The following is a 20,720-nucleotide window of genomic DNA, read 5'->3' as shown; positions in this document are numbered from 1 at the left end:
ATTCTCAGACCCCAGGGCATCCCAGGACTGAGGCCTGGGGAAGCTGCATTTTCACAGACTCTTCGAGAGACATGGCTCAAGGCTCCAAATCCAACCGTTCTCCAAGCCTCCCCCTCGTTATCTACACCGGCGTGTCCCAAGCTGCAAGATGTGGCCCCCAGCGCAGGGATTGAAGTCAATTTAGGGAGTTCAGAGTGAGACAAGCATTTTTTATGAATCAGAATAGAATCTGAAAAAGAATATACATATATATAAATATATATATATGTATACATATCTGAATCACTCTCCTGTACACCTGAAACTAGCACAACATTGTAAATCAACTGTACTCCAATTAAAAATGATTTTTTAAAAAAAAGTCACAACAACAAAAGATGAAAAGTGCTGGAACACCAAAGACAGCACAAGGTAGCTGTAGAGGAGAGAGCGCATCAGTATTCCCGCAAGAGGCAGGGAGGCGTCACCAAGACTGTGGAGGCTGGGTGGCGGAGGCTGGGTGTGAAGAGGAGGAATGACTCTCTGGACAAAACGAGCCCACACGATTGGCTCTTCCTGCCCTTTGCAATCACCTGGGCACTTGTTTAAAATTCCCCGAACTCCTCCTCCCAGAGTCCAGCTCGGTAGCTCTGGGGCAGGGAAGGCCCAGCTTTTGCACAGGGCTTCCATCCCCTCTCTTCTGTGCCCCTGCAGCAAGAAGGCAGAGGGCTGTTCAGTGGACCTGCAGCATTAACTACACATGGATTAAAAAGCCCAAGATTCTCAGTGTATGAGAATAGTGTACGTACATATAGGAGCCAGCAAGGCACTTGTGCAAACTTCTTTTTTACATTGATATAGTTCAGCCTCGCACCACTTACACTCAATGAGAAAAGGCTTCATACTCTCAAACGCTGTTCAGCCAGATATCCTTTGTAGAAATTGCTTGCTAACTGTTTCTCCATCTACCAGATGCCTCCTCTCTCCTCCTTTTGGGAAACCACGTCTCACACATTCTGGGTTTCTCACTCTGGCTCCAGGATGGAAGATATGACCAAGTCTAAGGGAATCGTCAGCAACCCTCAAGCTACTGCAACTGATTTTGGGGGTAGAAATCCACACAGAAAATTAGAACTAAGGGGATATAAGGAAACCTTGGCTGGGATTGTTCTTGGAGAGACACATACTCTTTCCCTCTCCATCCCCACCTGAACCTAGGATGAAGTGATGCTCAGGCTGCAGCAGCCAGCTAACCACCATGGGATGGGGGCGGGGCCATTCTGAGAAAGAATTCACACAGAGAAAGTAGAGCTCATACCTAGAGAGAGAAGCCAGGTTCTGGTAACAGTGTGGGAGCCCTGGAGCTTGGTCCACCTTTTCCATTATATAAACAAAAACCTTCCCATTTTTGTTTAGGCCAGTTAGAGTAGCATTTTTTATTACTTGCAACTGCAAAGGTCCAACTGATACATCTTCCACCTCCTAGACACACTGTAAGGTGATTAGAGGCTCCCAACTCCTTGACCTTCTACACACTTTCTACACACAAGGTGGACACTTGGTAAATTTTTATTAACTATATGAACAGACAGTTCTTTTCCAAAAACAAGCTACAACAGAAAATTTCATTTTTCCAAAGAGCAATTTTGGACATGACTATTGTACATCCTCCTTGATCATATACCAAAATAAAGCCACATTCTTAAACATCTAAAAGAGAAACTATAAAACATATATGACCAAAATTCATTTGACCTGTATTATGCAATATGCATGATACACTGTGGCTATAAGATGTTCCCCTGATCCTTAATAATCTGATTCTATAATTTCCTAAGATTCTCTTCCAAAACCCAAATGTAAAATTAAGATTAAAGGATCATTACAACTGAGTTAAGGTCAATTAAACATGCATCCATTCAACAGTAAATCAGTTAACAGGGGCAGCATGCCTTTATGTACCACTAGATGTGAGATGCTTTATAAGCTATGATGATACTGGGCTTGATAACTAGAGGGAAAGAGTGAAGTATACCAAGTGGTTTTCAGGCATTTTGTAGAAAGGAATTCTGTCCTATCTGCAAGATTAGCTTTTGGATCCTCTAAGAAACTCTAATTACTATTAAAAATGTTTCTACTCTTTATTTTGTAAGTTTTGTAAGACTGGAGAAAATTATAACTAAAAGGATTAAAAGTTAGAAACCCCTGACTTGTCTAGGAGCAAACATATTGTATTAGGATTCTTTGCTCGGCAATTGTCAGAAACCCAATTAGAAAAGTGTGGGCAAAAGCTGGCGATCCATTGGCTCACATTAAATATGTTGTCCTTGCCAAAGGTGGGGAGAGATGGAACCAAAAACTCAAGTGGTTTCGGGACTTTGTTTCTAGCTCATTCTCCACAAAGAGACTTTATTATCTCAGACAAGGTTAGTCCTGGGGTTGAAAGCAGAACTGCCAGCTACTCTGCACTTACATCTTCACAGTTTTGTGGCCAGAAAGAGAAAGACTTCATTTCTAGTCCAAATCTCCCAGGTCCAAATCTCCCAGGGAAGAACTCTGATTGGCCAATTTTGGTTAAATGTTGGATGACCATCTGTCCCAGTTTGCCTAAGACTGAAGAGGTTCCCCGGACGTGGGACTTTCAATTTTGAAATTGGGGAAGTCTGAGCAAGTATAACCCTAGTAATGCTACCCCCAGACCAATTATTGTAGCTATCAAGGTGAGTTACCAACACTCGAATTTAGGTCAAATGTCTGTCCTTTAATGGATCACAGTTGGGACCCATACAGGACCCACGCAGACCTCAAAGTGGGACAAAGGGAAAGAGCCAACAAGAAGGGTGACTTAGAAATGACCACCAAAAGATGACTGTAAGGTGGGCACCTGCCCCAATCTGTTTCTATAATACATACCTAATAATCTGGTTAACTGATTCCTGGAATCATTCCAATAAAAGAAACTTACCGGGGAATTTTAATTCTCTAAACTCCCTAGAGTGAGTCTTAGTCCATTATTGCTTCAATTTGACAAATGCTACCCCAGTGAACCAAAATATTCATACATGCCTTCAACCACTTCCATATCCAAAAAAACTAATTCATTTCTTAGAAACTATCCCACTAAGTACTACATTAATCACTTGTCTTCAAAACTACTGTGCTCTGTCAAAACACATCCTACAGTTTGATGTTAAACAATCTGACGCATTTATAACAATATAATGTATGCACACTGTCAAACTGCATATTTCACCTTCTAGCAATTTTCCTTTCTTGAGAGCTTAGTTTCTCCTTCATGTGCTTTAGAATTGCTTGAATTCTTTAGCTCATTGTTTCAGGAAATGGAATTAATATTTAAAAACAGTAACAGTGTTATTTCAAGAATGTCTCAGTAATAACCAGAGTTCCCATAACATAAATTATCTTCTCCTTTTAGTAGTCTTATTTCCTTTACCAAGTCACACAATCAAGACAAGCCAGGGAGGAAAAAATGTTTGAATTATATTACATCTCCCAGGAAGACTTAAGTTTGCTCTACCAAGATGCACAGTCAACAAAGACACACAGACATTCTGGGAGGCCTTCAGTTGCTTATGCTTTTAAGAAAATAGATTAAGTACCATGTGTGCAAAATAGCAGCATGTAAGGAATCATCCTGGGTTATAAAAGCACAAAAAGTCACAACTGTCCCACTCGCAGAATTGCTTCTCACTACCTTTGACCCCATTGCCAACAGACTATTTGAGTTTTCCAGGTAGACGGTGGTCCCTCTGGGACCACGTATGGTCTCTAGGGACATCCTGACCTCTACAGCATGAAGGATCTCTTTTTCCTTGATTCAGCTGGTTCAAGTTGGATATTTCCCCAAAGGATATTTAATAGAAAAATAAGGACAAATAAAGCAGTAGAAAATACCAAAGGACAGGCATGCATATGTTTGCAGAGCAAGGGTGCTTTGTTCTGAGGTTACTGAAATAAGATAGGTCTTGTTCCCTCCTTCACAAAAGCAGGGCCTCCTGGTCCTCAGCTCTAGATGACCCAGAAACTAAGCAAAATACTCGCATTCTAGTAGGAGACCCAAGTTCCAAGTGTTCCCTAATCCCACTTCATCTCACTCTCAGCATCTTTGCAAAAGTTGCACAATGTTAGGTATAGAGGGAGCCGGAAGAAAGATTGGGGAGAAAGTACATCCTGGAGACTGGACAGGAAAGTTCAGAAAGAAGGGGAAAGTGCTGGAAAGGAAGGGAAGGGGAGGTATCTGTATAAAAGAGAGTAGAACAAAGATGTCTTGGTGAGCACATTGATGGGGGGACCAAAGGAGCCCCACAGCCGTGCAGAGGTGGAGCACCCAATAAGTCCAGGACGGAGAGGTTCTGTCTCATATCCCAGGCCCAGCTGCCCTCAACAAGACTTGGCTGAGGTCAGTTCCCAATTTGGGAACTGGTGAAAGTCACCTTGAATCATGGACTATATCCCCTAATTTTAAAATGACTACTTTTGTTGGAATCCTTGAAATTGAAGGCAAACTGAGACAAACGAACTTAAACACAGAGAAAGGATTTTTCTCAAGTAAGTTTGCAACACAGCACTTTGAATTCACCTTAGAATTAAACCTTAGAATTAAAGGTTTAATTCTATGGACCAAAAAAATTGACATATTAAAGTTAAATTTCACATAGTACTTATATTTTTAGTAATAATATGTGCACGGATATCTTACAGCTGCTCACTTTGCATTGTATGATCAAGTTATAAGTAACTATACATGAATGATTTTTGTAGGTTGAATAATGACACTCCAAGAGAGAACTGCAACTTAATCCCTGGAACCTGTGACTATCACCTTAAAAGGGAAAAAATTACTTTGCAGAGGTGATAGAGTTAAGGATCTTGAGAAGGGGAGACTAGCCTGTGTTATGCAGGTGGCTCCTAAATGCGATCACATGTGTCCTTATAAGAACGAGGCAGAGGGAGATTTGACACAGACACATAGAGGAGAGGGTGATGCAATCACAGAAGCAGAGACTGGAGTGAAGCAGCCCTGAGCCAGGAAGGCTGCAGCCACCCAACGCTGTGGAGCAGGAGCAGACGCTCCCCTAGAACCCCCTGTGGAGGCGCAGCTCTGTTGACACCTGGATTTCAGTCCAAAAATATTGATTTTGGACCTCTGGCTTCCAGAACTGCGAGAGAATGAATTTCTATTGCTTTATGTTACCAAGTTGTGGTAATTTGTTATCGCAGCCACAGGAAACTCATACAAGGATGTTAGGAATCCATATTTCTAGGGTAAGAGGAAAGATGTACCATTATGAAAATCACAGAAACTAAGTGTACATACTATTATTAACATAAGTTGAAACTATCAGTACGAACTCATGGGTTTTCTTCATTGACACACAACATTATATCAGTTTCAGGTATATAACATAATGATTCGTATTTGCATACATTGAAAAATAATCACCACAATAGATCTAGTTAACATCCATCGTCATACATAGATACAGAATTTTTTTCTTGTAATGAAAACTTATAAGATCTGCTTTCTTAGCAACTTTCAAATACTGTATTTATTTCAGTATTATTAACTATAATCACCATGCTGTATGTTTTAAAATAGAATATAGCATTGAATCTAAGATTCACCTTTTTTGTTACATTTTAACGTCTCTGAAATCAGGAGTTACCTTACAATTAATGACAATTCATACGAAAATTGGTTGTGAACTATTTTTTCAATGTTACCTAAAATATGCTGCAACATTCAATGAACGAAGCCTTGGTTTTGATGAAATGTAGAATATACTTCCTAGTTTTAAGCATTGACATGGCCTAGAAGCTTCCACATCCAAATCTGTGACAATTTGAGCAACAAGAAGAATCTCAGTTATAGTGGATTGAAACACAATGAATCAGTGAAAATAGGTGAGTCTACAATGATACTAAAAAAGAGAGAGATTAGGAAAAATTCCTTATGTCACAATATGCTGTAAATTACTTTGAAAGTTGGTAATTAAAATGAAATAATTAAGCATTTATCAAGCCTTCCCAGTAAAAATAGCATTTCAGAGAAATCAATTATCTGGTTGATGAAGGAAAGCTCTGCTTTACAGAAGAATGCCAGATAATAGTGAGAAGAAATAATGCAATTCAAAACTCAGCATTCTGCAAACTTTTATGAAGCCATTGGCCCAGGCAAAGATATTCAGATGATGTTAAAACTATTGGGTATGGGCTTCCCTGGTGGCGCAGTGGTTGAGAATCTGCCTGCCAATGCAGGAGACACGGGTTCGAGCCCTGGTCTGGGAGGATCCCACATGCCGCGGAGCAACTGGGCCTGTGAGCCACAACTACTGAGCCTGCGCGTCTGGAGCCTGTGCCCCGCAACAAGAGAGGCCACGACAGTGAAAGGCCCGCGCACCACGATGAAGAGTGGCCCCCGCTTGCCGCAACTAGAGAAAGCCCTCGCACAGAAACGAAGACCCAACACAGCCAAAAATAAATAAATAAGTAAATAAATTTTAAAACAAACAAACAAAAACTATTGGGTATGAGTGGATATATGTATATGTATAAGTGATTCACTTTGCTGTACAGCAGAAGCTAACACAACATTGTAAATCAACTATATTCCAATAAAAATTAATTTAAAAATAAAAAATGGGTAAAAAATTTAAATAAAAAAATTTTTAAACTATTGGGTATGACTGATGGAAATTGGATATTCATATTGCACCCAAGTAGCAACACACAGATTATTTTCTCATGTCAAGGAGAAAAATCAATAATTTTACCATGGAGGAATCAAGCCACTATCATCGTAATCTAGTGGCCAAACTCACTAACGGTGTCCTAAGATATGATGTGTCCCAATGCAAAATGAGGTCGCAACATCACCTACGATGGTTTCTAATCAAAAATGTGTGAACAGGATCCATTAATCCTATAAAACTAACTCCTAGTTCATAGGAAATAGAGGGGAGAAAGCTCAAGTCCAATGGCACCATGAGAGACAAAACTGACAAATGCAGAAAGTGGACAGCTTGCAGAAAAGATGCCTGGTCAGCTCAACAAGTCGAGGTCATGGAAACAAAGAGGGAAGTTGTGTCTGAGTAGAGAAGACGTGGGGATTCAACAACCAGATTCGGTGAGGGCTCCTGGGTTGGGGTTGAGGGTGAACATATCAACCGAACTGGACATTTGGGCACAGTTGGAAAAACCGGAATAGGGACAATGTATAGGATAAAGTAAAAATGTATGGACATGCAAAGGTGGACGTTACTAACTGGAAAAGCACCTTACTACTTAGCATGAGTAGTATGATATTATGTTGGCTTTTAAAAGCATACAAAGATATATATAATGCCACACACACACACACACGTGGAACAATATACCCTAAGGTATTAAAAGTGATCATCTGTGAGTGACAAAAATAAGGTGTTTTTATTTGGTTATTCCTATTTCCCTGTATCTTCTAACTTCCTAGTATATTCATTTATTGCATTTCAAATAATGAAAATTATAGTTTAAATAGAAAATAAAATCCATTCAGGACTTCCATTTCGGTCAGTGTAAAAGACTAGATACTCTGGTTGACTCTCTCACTGACACAACTAAAAATCCTGGATAAATAGAAAAACATCTTTTAAATCTATTAATGAAATAGAAAAAGAGTAAAGACTTCTCCAAAACCAAAAGAAAAGGAAAAGAAGGAGCCAGAAAATTAACTTCAATGTACAAATTAAAATTTCAAAGATAAACACTAAAAGAATTGAGGAAGAGTATAGAGCTTTTAAATTATTAGTGAGAATATGGGGAAAGAAGACAGAAAAAAGGAGAAACAAATAACAAGAATAAAAACTTATGGTAAATATTAACCCAAATATATGTATGACAATAATGTAAATGGATTAAATGTTTCAGTTTAAAGACAAAGATGTTCAGATTGGACTAAAACACCCAACTGCATATAGTTTACAAAAGGCAAATATATGATGAAAGGACACATGAAGGTTCAAAGAAAAAGATTATGAGAAGATAGGCCAGGAAAATAGTAACAAAAGAGAATTGGTGTCACCCTGCTAGGTATTCTATATAGATATGTAGATAATATGTAGATAGATAGATACAGTAGATATAAAGAAATAGGTAAATGATCGATAGATGGATGGATAGATAAATAGATGGAGAGATAGATAGGTAAATGATAGATAAGATATAAAGAAATACGTGGATGATGGATAGATAGATAGATAGAGTGACACATATATAGATACATACATATAGATACACACACACATGAATTTATATTATTAGATATATAAACCTTAAGGCAAAAAGCATTTCTTAAAATGAAGTTAAAATAAAAGTTTTAACTTACTAGGAAGATATAATAATTTGTAATTGGACACAACTCATAAAATAGACTCCAAAGAGAAAAAGCCAAACTGACAGAATTATGGAAGAAAATTCAAATCAATAATCATATGGGAAATGTTCACATACCCCTTTTAGCAATTGATAGGTCAAATTAATTTGCTTAATTAGACAAATGATTAGCCTAATTAAGGCTATAATATAATTAAGGCCATAGCAGACTTGACTATAATCACTAAGATTTACTTAAGGCACTATAAAGTTAAGACTGCATCCAAAAAATAGGAAATACAAATTCTTCTCAAGCACATACAAAACATTTACAAAAATCGACCATATATTGAGCTACAAAGCAAGTTTGAACACATTTTAAAGGATTTGAGTTGTACAGACCACTATGCAATTATTAGAAATCAGTAACAGAGATAAGAAAAATACTTTATTTGTATAACCATTGAGTTACAATAAATTTGGTTTCAGGAGATTTATAAAACAATACAATACAATAATTTTGGTTATAGCAAAATAATGTGCCTGACAGGGTGAGCTGGCCTTACCGATTCTCTTTAGGATTCTAACAGAAAAGTATAAATGAATAACCACCATTCATCCAGGGATGAAATTAATGTTTGCATCTGTACGTAAGGGGTTAATTTGGACTTAATGGCAACTTTTCTTTTTGGAAGTTGGGAAGTCACTTGCATCTAAGCAATACACCGTGTTTTCTGTTTCAGCCCTTGTGCTTTTCCAAGCCAAAATCTTCCTTCCCACTGTCCAGCAAGATAAAGGATGTAGGACAGTTGGATTTTACAAACACCCTTGTGAGTTGGGTCTTTATTAGGATAAGCACCCAAAAAAATCACTAAATTTAGTTCTTCTTTCATATTTTATATATTTGGGATCGAGTTCTAAGTACTAGCACCAGAAAACACAAATTGGGCACATGGACTTTGCACATTTAATTCACGCTAAAAAGAGGAAAGTTGTTAGACAACTTCAATCGAACTTCTTGATAAAGGCCAAAGAAGCGTTGTGTGGTCATTTTATGTTTGATGTGATCTGTCATTCTCTCTGCTTTTATTTGGAAGATATTCTGGAGCTTAGAAAAGATGAGTGTGAACTTAACTAACAGTAATGGGAAAATTCCAGAATGCCATTAGAATGCTCGGCAGACCCTTCCGGTTGTAACTAGAACCTTGAATCATCATTCTGGGCACAATGGGGTTTTCAGGTCTGTTTCTATTCTATGTATATAGCATATATAGTATAAAAATGTATGTGTATATTCTATATGTGTATGTCCTATGTACAACACTCTAGAAGAAATTGTGAACTCAGAGATCTAGTCTACCTTGGACAGTTTCATCTCCCAGTGAAAACAGATCAGAATCCCAGGCAATTGTTAAAAGACTTCACAGTAAAATATTGAAGAAAAGGAAGATGTGCATCAAAGAAATGATCACAGGAGGACAGAGAAGGAGGGGAAAGGAGAGTGAATTTCAAAGTGATATCAACACAGCTGTGTGTATGTGGCTCATTGCCACATACGAGCAGACTACAGAGTATCCAAGGGATAATTAAGACCCTGAAATGTCTTTTTGTTTCTGGTCTAATCTTCTCCCTCCTGCCCCCAGCCTCCATCATCCCTTGCCTGGTCTCCCTGCTTCCACCCTCACCCCCTCTCTTCCCCAACAATCTATTTTCAGCACAGGAGTCCAAGTCACCCTTTGAAAACCAACTGAAATCACATCCCCTTTTCTCACTCTCTATTGATGTCCCATCTCACCCAAAGCAAAGGTCAAAGTCCATCCAATGCCCAACAAGGCCTCCCATGGTCTGGTTCTCCAGGTACCACTCCAGCCTCACAGCCCATTCCTTACTCTTCCTCATCCCCTTCATGGTCCCCACTCAGAGTTTTGGCACATGTTGCTCCCTCTGCATTGAACATTCACTCCCAAATATCCACGTGGCTGCCTCCCCCATCTCCCTCAGGTCCCATCCTCTCATGGAGGCCTTCCCTGACCTTTCCACACGGAACCATGACACTCCTCTCCACCCTGGCTGCTAGACCCTAGCTTTCTCTGTAGCCCTGAGAACAGGGCTTCGGCGTGGCAGTCCCTCGATGAATACTTGCTGCACCATTGAAGAAATGATGCTTCTCAATGCCCACGACCTCCTGCTCAGACCCAGAGGAACAACTCTCCATCTGTCCCATGATGCCAACACAGTCTCACACTGGGGAGTAGGGTCTGCCAGGAAAGAAGGAGAACTGTAGCTTGGACCATCCTAATCTACTAAAGGCCAGGGCAGTGTGGTTTAATGGGAAATGTCAAAGAGTTTGATAAGATAGACAAATAAGAAAAAAAGAGAAAGAGAATCACCCATGAAACTACTCGTGACAAAGAAAAAGAAAAATAGGATCAGAGAAGAAAACCTATATGCGGAAAGATAGGTTTGAATGTGTGGGGTTCATAGAGACACCAGGTTCATACAATATATTTTGGAGCCATTATTTTTTTAAAAAAAAAGAGCTGTGGTACTATTGTTATAACTTCCCAAAAAAGCATAATGTCTTTACCACTCATAAGATTATTTCATTGTATTGAGGAAGAGAGAATGAACAGGTGATTTGCAAAATACATTAACAGGCAATTCGAAAAAAGAAACAGAAGAAAGAGCAAAAAGCCAATAAACATTGTGTTTTTTGAAAAAGTGTGTTTAACCTCACAAGTCATCAAAGAAGCACTCATTAGAACAATCACAAAAAAATTTTCCTATATGCTGGGTAGGATTATTAAATGATAAATCTGATGAATTTCACAACAAGCATGGTGGGAGTGTAAAACTGGCATAACCCTTCTAAAGGAAAAGTTGGCATTATATGTCAAAAGGTTTTTAAAATTCATATGTTATGATTCAATGACAACACCTATAATCTACTCCAATTCACCCACAATGCTTTCTGTACTTAAAAAAACATTGCTCCCGGGAAGTGCCAGAGATGGGATTGGAACTGAAGTCTTCTAGCTCCAAAGCTCAGGAACCTATCAGGCTTTCAGCCTCCCACAGAAAGGAAAGTGGGTCCACAGAACTAGAAACAGAGAATTTATATGCAGAGCTACGTTCAGTCTATCAGCAAACGGGATGGAAAATGTTTAAGTAGTTCTAAGTCATACTTTGACCTGCAGAACATCTAAACCCAGATCATGCCCAGCCAAATGAGACAGTACACTGAGCATTTAAAAACCCGAGCGCAGATGACTTCTGACTATAGGAACACATTACCAATTCACATCACCATGATATACTTAAGAAGGTTATCTTAACAAGAAATTTCCTGACACTCACATGAATAAATGCATGTACACATCTGAATAGATTTAAGATGCTCGCTCTAGAACGCTTTGCTAAAAAGAGGTTTAACTTGAGACACAAAACACCGGTTACTTTGCAGGCTCAAGCTTAACCAATTTAGCATGATTTTGAACGCCCTTGTCATAAATGCAAACAAAAGACAAGGGAAACTCTGCAGCATCTCAGGCTCTCCCCCCAGTCAGCCCACTGCTGTGGGATTTTACAAGGTTAGCTGCAAATGTGAACGAGACAACTCCAAGCTAGCTGTTCTCTCAGTAATAATACATTTTGAAGTGGAGAGCCACACAAGTGGCAATGCTAATCAAGCAAGTGACAGCATTAATCTCCTTTGGCTCAGCTCAAAATAGGCTTTGCCACAGGTGACCCCGAGTCCTTCCCTCCCCTTCTCAAACCATTAGCCAAACATCATATTTCTTTCTGCTGCCAGTGATGGCGCCACCAGCAGCACGATTCAAATGGGAGAAAAGAACACACATGATGAGAACGGCTTATTAACTCTGTCTGGGAATTTCTATGCTCACCTATGGCTGGTTCTAAGGAATTCTTCTGATTTGCCAAGAGTAATGAGAAGATAGCTCACAACCAATTATCTTCTCCATGGTACAGGAGGATGAACAACTAAGAACATTAGGATTTAAATTTAAATCGAGTGTTATAATGACCAAAGAGAAGCTTATGCCACAGGAAACTTCAGGAAGTGATTTCAGTATGAATGAATTCTCAGAAAAATATAGGTGTTCCTCTTCCATTGCAGGATCTCAACCATGACCAGGGGCCACGAATGAACTAGACCTGAAGTATGACAAGATACTTGATCTCCTGAAACCTGGACTAGCTCTGCCCAGAAGGGATGGTTTAAAGAACAAACCAGATAAGAATGTATCAATCATTCTCCATAAACAAGGGTTCTACAAAAAACCTAGCAAACTAAAACATAGTCCTGTAATCATCTACACAAATGAGAAATGCCCTCAACTCTAATTTCCACCCCTTAAAATTCCAAATGCCCCTGAATTTACAGGCCAAATGGCTGGCAATTTGTCTTTTAAATGTTCTTTACTATTTTATGTAGATGCCCCTGTGCCCTTCTCTCCAGGTTTATTGGAATCCAGAATTCTGTCCCTGTGGCCTTTCCTCTGATCTCCTTACAGACAACAGGAGGCTGGTGCAGAAGGACATCAGCTCTGCTTCCTTTGCCAGCTTTCAACTCTTGTCAAGCACAGAACCTGAACTTTCACTGCTGATTTCCAGACCTGAAATGCATCCTTATTTGTCTTCTCCTTCCTGGAGCACGTGTTCTTCAGGATGATGCAGTGTCCTTCCCTACTGAATTGCAGATTCTAGCAGAAGTGTCTGGATCTATTCCCTTTGGAGAAGGCAGTTAGGGAAGAAATTACCTTGAACGTACTTTCCTGCATCCCTCTGCTGTGAATAACTCGATCAGGCCAGTGAGGACCTGGCCCAAGGACAGCCAATCAGCAGGCTGGCAAGTGACCTGAGGCAGAAGCTCAGTGGTAGGGGACTTGGGGAGTATGTGCAGTTTGATAAAGGACAGTAAGATGCAATTTAGAGTTTGGAATGTACAGCCGAGAAAAGTAACACCTTCTGTTTTCATAATACACTCTATAGCACATAACGTTTGACAAGATTTTCTGGGCCTGTGGAGGAACACAGGAGCTAATGATGCGAGATTTCAAAGATGAAAGGAATATTGAATAAGCCCCAAAGAGAGTGAGGATGGCCCAATGAGTGGAAGAAAGAGGGAAGGACCAGCAGGGTCACTGTCGGGGTAGGGTGGTCTTTTCGAGGCTCCAGGGTATGTGTGTCCTGCAAGAAAGTCCTAAATACTTAATGTAACACAAGTGGGTCACTATTCTATTAAATGGCATTGAAATTAATACCTAAAGAGTTAAAGGGGTGTTGGAATTAACCTATGACTGAAATATCATTACAAAATTATTTGTCCATTAGTAACTTAAACTACTTTCCCTTAAAAAAAATTCCATTTCTAAGAATGATGATTATAGTTTATATATAGTGATATCTATTCCTTTAACATGCAATTTCAGGCATGGGACTCATTTCCACTGTTTACCAACCAGCTTATATACTGTATGTGGATTTCTGTGGATGGTATTTCACTGAAGATAGATCTGAAATGGTTTGATGAGAAAAGGAAAGATAATATGTTCAACTGCATTTTAATGAAGTTAATTGACACAACTAGTGCTCATGATTGCTTTCGAGAGACTAAATATATAAATGGACAGTGGCCAGATTATATATGGACACAGAGCTCTGACCCACAACCTGCAACCACCAGCCCAGGAAACCAGCCCCTTCTCTACAGTAACCAGCCCAGGAAGCCAGCCTGATCTTTTAAGTCAGACTTGCAGGAAGTCAGACCACATCTCTAGTGACTGATCCCAGAAGCCAACCAATAGCCCCTGTAACAATTGGCCCCAAAAGGCCAGGACTTGGTTAATAACTGACAGCTCCCCTAATTTTTGTCTCCACCTCCAATCTAGGACCAACCAGAGGAAGCCAAATGTGCACCCTTAACCAATCACACAGGATGCCCTGCTTCTAGTTAGCCCACCTCCAGCTTCCCCATAACAACAGCCTCCAATCAGAGCCCACCTGAAGCCCTCCGGTTTTTTCCCCTGTAAACTTTTCCCAATCCCCTGCCTGCCTTTGAGTGTCTGCCAAAACACAGCAAAGGTGGTTGACTCCCTTGCTAGGGTGAGTAAAGAATAAATAGCCTGTGCTTCTTCTCATTTGGTTGGTCTTCATCAATTTCCACATTTTTATGGCCATTTCTAAAAAGAATTCTTTTTTCTAATTAATTAATTATTTTGTTTGTTTGTTTGTTTATTTATTTATGGCCGCATTGAGTCTTCGTTGCTGCACGTGGGTTTTCTCTAGCTGCGGCGAGGGGGGCCTGCTCTTTGTAGCAGTGCGCAGGCTTCTCATTACGGTGTCTTCTCTTGTTGCAGAGCACAGGCTCTAGGCGCACGGGCTTCATCAGTTGTGACACATGGGCTCAGTAGTTGTGGCTCGCAGGCTCTAGAGCACAGGCTCAGTATTTGTGGCGCACGGGCTTAGTTGCTCCACAGCATGTGGGATCTTCCCGGACCAGGGCTCGAACCCATGTCCCCTGCATTGGCAGGTGGATTCTTAACCACTGCACCACCAGGGAAGTCCCAAGAATTCCTATAGCGATAAAGACAAGCAAGACAATAAAGCAAGGAAGGTAAAGGTGAAGTGACCTGTCATTATAGCACCTGGGCACAAGAATCTTGAGTGCTGTCTTTTGTGCCACCTTGTCTGAAACAGTGACCTGAGTCCAAATCCATCCTGCACATGGATACGTTTATGAGTCCATTTCTGTAAAGCGTTGTTTCCACAGTATGTACACTTCACAGTCAAAACAAGAGTACTTTTTCAGCAGGCTTCCAAAGGATACAATGAAAAGATTTATAAAAGAAAGCTGGGCCAATAGAGAGCTCCCAGGTCATCACAAAAATTAGAAATTGAAGAGTATGGAAGACATCCTTAATTTTTTAAGTCTATTAAGAAATATGAAACCAATGATATGATGAAAGAGGTAAAAAGAAAAGCCAGAAGCCAGATGTCAACAACTCTCCATTTCTCACTGAACCTCAAGCCATGTGTCTTAAGGCCTCCACTGTGGGGTTTAAAGTTCTCTGCCCAGTAGATGCCCAGAGGTAACAGCACTCCCAGAAATGGGGGAATAGGGATGGACGAGAGCAAGGGAGGAAAAGTATCAAAAGCAAAACGATTTCCTCCCAGTAATTGTGACTCCTGGAAGGAATGATTCCATGTACTTGACTACACGGAAACTCAGACTCAGAAATTAGTGAAACAAACAAAAAGCCCCACAAAGGGGAAATGAGGAAGAAGCAAGCTCACTGCCGACCTTGGTGCCGCATGAACTAGTTAAACAGGTAACACCAAGCGTTAAAACCCAAGCACGCTACCCACCAACATTCTGTGGGATCTGGTTCTGGTGAGAACCATGCTTTCACAATAGGCCTCCAACCTGTCTGCAATAATTACCCGAAGAGCAAATAGGTAGCATTTTAAATTTTAGCGACACATTAATGAACGAGGTAATACTCTTGAGAGATGCAGAGAAAGATTCACCCCACGAAGCTAAGCAACGGCTCCTCAGGTCAAAACACAAGCCAAGGGCTTCCCTGGTGGCGCAGTGGTTGAGAATCTGCCTGCCAATGCAGGGGACACGGGTTCGGGCCCTGGTCTGGGAAGATCCCACATGCCCCGGAGCAGCTAGGCTTATGCACCACAACTACTGAGCCTGCGCATCTGGAGCCTGTGCTCCGCAACAAGAGAGGCCGCGATAGTGAGAGGCCCGCGCACCGCGATGAAGAGTGGCCCCCGCTCGCCGCAACGGGAGAAAGCCCTCGCACAGAAACGAAGACCCAACACAGCCATAAATTAATTAATTAATTAAAAAAAAAAAAAAACACAAGCCAAGTGGCTGGCCTTGGTAGTCCCGTTGTGCATCAGAGCTGCCCCTCAGGTAACTGTGTCCCCTTCAGACACCTGGCAGCTACTGACAGATCTACTGCTCTTATTGTCCCTGGCAGCCTTTGGCAGACATCTCGTCTCAGAAGATTCAAGCCTCTGTCTTGGAGTCGGGGGTTAATAGGACCCCTCAATTGCAGTATCAGTTATAACAAGGTCCTGCCTTTTTTAAAGCAATCTTTCTTCAAGCTTAGGAATTGGTCTTCCAGTGTGAGATGGTATCATCTCACCAAAGCTCAGCAATTCAAAGGACAATGCTAGGACATGAAGAGAAGTAGACTTTCCACATAGTAGGATACTTTATGGTCATGCACATGTACCCAGATACGTTCTGTGGCATCTTTGGCCAATCACCAGAGCCAGTGAGGAAAGGGGTGGGTGTCACAGCTCCTGGGTGACTCTCCTGAGGCCCCTGAAGGCTCCTCATGGTGACGGGTCTCCTGCAGACAGTTTGAACAAGAACTAAGCTCAGGGTCGCTGTCGGGGGTTGAAATGTGCCCCTCAAATATCCATGTGTTGAAGTCCTAGCCCCCAGGCCCTATGCCTCCAAATGTGACCTTATTTGGAAATAGGATCATTGCAGATGTAAATAGTTACGGTGAGGTCCTTAGGGTGGATGCTAATCCAATAGGACTGGTGTCCTTATAGAAAGGGGAATTTGGACACAAAGATTGTCCCTCACAGCCTCAGAAGGAACACCTTGATCTCAGACTTCTGGCCTCCAGAACTGTGAGACAGTACCTTTCCATTGTTTAAACCACCCAGTTTGTAGTACTTTGTTAGGGCAGCTCCAGGAAACAGTCACCCTTTGTCATTCTTGTAATGATCATCTCAACTTCCAATAACCACATAACCATTGGTAGAAACCCTTGAACTGGAGTGAAAACTGGGACTTTTCCTAAATTCCCAGCACATTCTTCTTTGGTTTACTCTTCAACCCACCAGCTCTTCTTATATTCTGAAACTGCCCATTTCATATTCTAAAACATTCACTTACCTTCCAACTAAGGTACTATAGTCATTGGAATGTCAAGAATTGAATGTCCTGTACTATGACATTTTCTTGACTTAAGGTCATAGGTTTGTAAAGCCTCTAATTAAGGGATCAAAAGGAAGAACTACAGAGAACAAGGAAGGGGGAGAAAATGTAAGGGAATTCTAAACGGTTGCTCTCTTCACCAATCTAATCCACATTAAAGCGGAAAATTGAGCTGCCATCTGTTGATGGTTGTACTAAAATCCAAGATGGTGGTCCTCAAAGTGTTGTCCCCATCAAGCAGCATCAACAGCACATCTCTGTCCCCCCACCCCCACACCCCACTAGGGCCTATTAAATCAGAGGGAGTGGGGTCCAGTTCCTGTGTTGGAACAAGTCTTTCAGGGGCTTCTGATGCCCACTCAAGTGTAAGAACCACTCTTACTACATTCAAAGCCAGTAGGCGAGTTGGTTCCACCTGACTGCAAATTCAGTTGGGAGTGACCGTGCAAGAGCACTGTGTTCAGAAGGATTCTGAAGCACACTCTGAGCTCTGATTTTAAAATGGGGAATCTCCTGGGAAGAAGAAGAGGGGATGGCAGCTAGTAAGCCACTTAACAACCACCTCATGAGTTTCAGACTCAGGTCGTCACCACTATATCTTTCTTCATATCAATGTTTCTAATTTAAAAAGGTCCCAAATTTCTGAAGGGATTTGGACCCTAAATATACTGACATAAAAATGAAAAGAAGAAATAAAAAACTTCTTCTCAGTTCTGAGACAAAACTCAAAATAAGCACTTGATGGCATTGCTCTGTCTTCTACTAAATATTTATTTCCCCCTTTTCTCTCCACACCATGCTTCTCTTTCAGGACAGCATTACTTTGGTGGTGGGATAAAAGAAATGAGGTTGTACTTCACTTAATTCAGGAAAACAAGCGATACACAAAATTTAAACTTATAATTGAATTTGAAAGTTACCGTTTTCACTGCATTTACATGATGAAGGATTCACTTCATTTTTAAAAGGATTTACAAAAGAGTTCTTTAGAAGATTGTTTTCCTCTGAGGTATTTCATATCTGATTTGATTTATCTTAAAAATCACCTACTGCTTCCTGTTGCCTTCAAATCTGAACTCCTGGGGATGAAGGGCTACAGCCTGAGTGCAGCTCACCTGGCAACCTTCTCTTCCCTCCTGCTCCTCCCTGGGTCAGATGGAGCCACTCTAGCATCTCCCAAAGTGTTTTCCTTTGTCCTGCTGCCTCTCCTGTTGCCATGGATACCATGCCCTCATGGATACCACACCCAGATAACATCCTCCCTTCCTCTGGACCCCTGTTCTGCCCCTTTGCCTCCTCACAGCCTTCCCTGGCCAACCCAGACTTGGGTGCCTCTTCTCTCCCTAAGGTCACATACTTCGTGCCATGGTTCCTGCATATTCAACCCTTCCCCAACCATTCCCTGAGGGAAGCCATTTCCATCATATCTCTCAGAGCAGCAATACAATGATTGAATAGACTCATTGCATGCATAGATTCCTTGCTGGGAGATTGCCTATGACAGGCTCCAAATGGAATGACTGGATTTCTTGCCTGTCAAGGGTTGTTCCCAGCCTCTGGGAAGCATTCGGAGCGATCTAGTTACCAGATCATGAATAGTTGGGAAGATTGTGTGACATGCCTAGACTGGAAAACCAGGAAATCGGATTCTTTCACTCAGCGGCCCCTAATGAAGTGTGTGGCCTGGGCATTCTCTCTGGCCCACGTTTGGCCATAGGATCTCTCTTGTCCATTCTTAAGAGTAATTCATTTGAGGATCAGCTAAAATGGCTTAAAGCATCAACTGACCTCTGCATAACCTGAACAGTATTATGAATCATTTGCCTGACCTCCTAAGATATTCCTTTAATCCTTATATTTTCTAGTACATATGACAGGAGGCATCTTTATCTTATTTATAGCTTTAAATAAATTGGTGTGAGCATCTACCAAACATATTTATTTCCCAAGAAATATACCCCCAGAAAATGTCAAGGAAATGATCTTTGAAAAATGCACATCCGAATGCAGTATAAAATATTTAAGGGAATGACTGTGCTCGTGGTTTCCATTTTCTGTTAGATTATTCTACAGGCTCCTACAAAAGTCAAGTCAGTGCTTTTAAAGGTGGAAAATGGCTACGAGTTAAGAAAAACCTTCAAAGCCCTGGGGTTCTCCTTGATTTTGCTTTTACTTTCAGCAGTTTGCCTTGAATGAACCACCTCAAATAAGTTAGATATTCAAAAACTGTTGGATAGTACTTAGCAAAGTAAAACTCAGATAAAGATGGTAAGAACTAAGCCAGTCACCAATTGCTTAAAAATTCCCAACTGCGTTTAGTGTTTCCTCATGAGGCATCTCTTCACACGACACTTTCAGTGGGTTCTCTCCCATCCATCCACCTTCCCTCAAAATCCTCCACTATTAAGGAACATTTCCCACATTCACTTGCGGTGTCAAAGTAGCAAATCATGTTGTCAAAAAAAAAAAAAAGGATTCTAGAAAAGAAGACTATTATTTAAATCTTAACATAAAGCCATTCAATTGAGTTGGCTGGGGAGCAAATCCTCACATAGATTAACTCGTTTAATCCTCCAACAACCCTGTGAGGCATGTACCATTTTATCCCCATTCTAAGAGGAAGAAACTGAAGCACAGAGATGTCCAATCAATTGCTCGACAGCTGCACAGCCAGGAAGTGGCCAAGCCAGAGTTTGACCATGCTACATGCCCCGACCAATACAATCATTCTGTGTGTGCTGATATTAGTCTCATAAATGATGCATTAAATGAAAATTTTTAATGAACTGAAGTTCATCAAATTCATCAGTAAATTGCATTGATACAAATGGCTGTTTCAGAGAAGAAAGGTGAAGCCTATAAAAAATGAAGACTTCCTCAGGATCCATGAGAGTGACCCCAGGAGGATGAGAACACCCAAGAGGACATGCCAAGATCAACTGCTATGGTCCAGGCATGCAAGGAAGATACCAGCACACAGTGTAGCTCCCTGCCCACAGCTCCTGGATGGCTGGTCCATGGTGGGGCTCATCTGGGGGGAACAGCTAGAGGACAATCCTGAACCACAGTTTTGGGCACCTGCAAGGTGACCTAAACCCAACCCTCATCTACCCACCTGTACAGACCCCCTCTAGATACCTGGGCAGTTGAGGCTCCTATCAACACATTCTGCACTGGCCTCTTATCACTGGGACCAGCAGTCTAATGAGGTCTAGCCATCACCCTCAGACACCCTCAGCCAGTTCCTGAAATCTGCCGTGCTGACCACAGCTCTCACCGGCTGATCGGCCATTTGCTTTGGGTCCAACCCAGTAGGCAACAGAGGTGTTCTGAACTCAGGCACTGGGGTCAATATCTCTGCACTTACTAGCTCTTGACC

Source organism: Balaenoptera physalus (assembly GCF_965194825.1).
Source record: "Balaenoptera physalus genome assembly, chromosome: 3".
Classification (NCBI taxonomy): domain Eukaryota; kingdom Metazoa; phylum Chordata; class Mammalia; order Artiodactyla; family Balaenopteridae; genus Balaenoptera; species Balaenoptera physalus.
Note: the sequence above shows the minus strand (reverse complement) of the source record.